The following is a 2,500-nucleotide window of genomic DNA, read 5'->3' as shown; positions in this document are numbered from 1 at the left end:
TTTCCCCTCTTTTCTCTAAGTGTTCCTCTTCCATTCGTTCCGCAAGACTAACCAATTTAAAACCCTGATATACGTTTTCCATGTTCAAAACATTTTAAATCTTCCGATACGTAATTTAACTTTGTATATCGACATCTTAAACTTCTTTTCTTCGAATTGCATTCAACACCCACATATTACTGCCATTAAAGTGAGCTGAGCTCAAGAATCCTTCCATGAACTGAGGAGGAGATAACTATTAAAAAGATAAAATTGTAATTACCAGAAAGGTACATTACCTTTGCACCCTCGGCGGCGGCTCGACATGAATACATAGGTCGTCGTGTACTGGGATCTGGTCAGCAGCCCTGACACAGGTTAGCTGACGTGTCTGAACACCACCCCCCACAATCAATGGGCGACTCCTCCGTCCAAGCAAAGGCCATGCATGGGCCCCCAGGCTGAGCTTACCCATTGATATCTGAAAGAGTGGGGCAAAGAGGGTGATGACTGCAGAAACTGAGAGAGAAAGAGAGTGAAAGAGAGGAGGAGGAGCTTCTACTACATTATGCAGATTGAGCATACACGGTGGCTATCCAACTCGGCAGCCTCATTTAAGTTTATGAAGCATTCTGAGTGAACAGAGAGAGAGAGAGAGAGAGAGAGAGAGAGAGAGAGAGAGAGAGAGAGAGAGAGAGAGAGAGTGTGTGTGTGTGTTGTACTTGAAAGAATGGGGTAAATAAATTGAAGACAAGTAAATTTTATTTTTACCTAAAAATTTTACTTTGGTAGCTGGAGAAATACGAGGAATTTGGGGTGGATAACATAGGTACGTGACAAAAACTGAAAAATTAGGGAATGGAATCACTGGTACCTGGTGAAAGAAGGAGGAGTTTAAAGATGAAAACACTGGTACTTGGTGAAAGAATGTGAAGTTTGAAAATGAAAATACTTGTACTTGTTGAAAGAATGAGGAATTTGGGTATGATAATGTTAGTACTTGTTGAAAGAATAGGAACTTTGAAGATGAAAAACGCTGGTACTTGGTGGATGAATGAGGAATTTGGAGATGAAAATAGTGTCATTTGGTGTAAGAATGAGGAATATGGCGATGAAATATGTCACTTGGTGTAAGAATGAGGAATTTCGGATGAAAACAGGGTCTCTTGGTGTAAGAATGAGGAATTTGGGGATGAAAACAGTCACTTGGTGTAAAAATGAATGAGTTTGGTGATGAAAACACTGGTACTTGTTGAAAGAATGAGGAATTTTAGGATGAAAAACACTGGTACTTATTGAAAGAATGAGGAATTTGGGTATGGAAACACTAGTGCTTGAGAAAAGAATACGGAATTTGGGGATGAAAACCTAGGTGCTTGGTAAAATAAAGAGGAATTTTTGAGATGTCCAAAGAAATTTATGAATAAAGTCGTCTAAACCGATCAAATAATATCAGACAGAAATTGGTACAGCATTGCGAATTTATATAATCAAAAATCTTCTTTTTGGGCATGTTTGGTTATCAACTTTGGGCATTTTCTCATATTTTCCATTGTTAGATTCAGAAATCTTTTGATATGTGGTATTTATGATACATATATTCTACTATAGAATTATTTTTACTGTATTGATTTTTTTTTTTAAATAATTGAACAACATTGTAATAGTATAGTACATCTCAATGAGATTTAACGTTATTATTGCGAGAAGGAAATAATCATATTATTCATTGTCGAATATTACGTATTTTACCATTTGAGCAATAACTGACATTATAATTGTATTTTTTTTTTTTAAGGAAAACAAATACTTGAAAACTAACATTCATAAACGCATCGTAGAACTGAAAATACTCAACCATTACAATAAACATTATGAACACCGTAAAATGGAAAGTTTTTGTTAATTTAATCGCCTCCAGAATATTCATAACATCGTTGTTTCTGGGTTAAGGATATTAGGTTCCCCTTCCTTTTACTTTTAAACAAATTTGAGCCAGCCTTTTTACGGCTATAATAAATTCGAACGTAAAGTGTTGCATAAAAAGGAAAAGGATGACCTTACTTTCGTTATACTGGCATATTTTATTACTTTGGCGCGAAACAAAGAATTTGTGTTCTCCAGGGAATAATGGTGGTTATGTTTAGTAGTGAAATTATATTTCAGTTTTTTTTTTTCGGTTAATGTATTTTTATTATTATTATTATTATTATTATTATTATTATTATTATTATTATTATTATTATTATTATTATTATTATTATTATTATTATTATTAAATAAACAATGGAATTCAATAGCACGCCCCTTTGAAAGTATTCTTTACAAATGTTATTATCATTATTTTTATAATTATTATTATCATTATTATTACTATTCACCTTGCCCTCTGAAACTTTTCATTTGCTTCATATGCAGTATACTGTAGTCTTATTATTAAATTCATAACCATTCATGAAAAACCTCTTACATAATCGTATTAATCCTTTCGATACAAAAATGTATCGAGAAACGACTCAAA

The 2,500-nt window shown here is 33.4% G+C and overlaps 1 pseudogene; it reads right to left on the bottom strand.

Moving 5' to 3' along the window:
- Positions 1-2,500, bottom strand: part of LOC137656451 (thrombospondin type-1 domain-containing protein 7B-like) — a 40,672-nt pseudogene that overhangs the window by 33,043 nt on the left and 5,129 nt on the right.

This window comes from Palaemon carinicauda, chromosome 17, assembly GCF_036898095.1.
Source record: "Palaemon carinicauda isolate YSFRI2023 chromosome 17, ASM3689809v2, whole genome shotgun sequence".
Classification (NCBI taxonomy): domain Eukaryota; kingdom Metazoa; phylum Arthropoda; class Malacostraca; order Decapoda; family Palaemonidae; genus Palaemon; species Palaemon carinicauda.
This window is presented reverse-complemented; position numbering and strand designations above follow the sequence as displayed.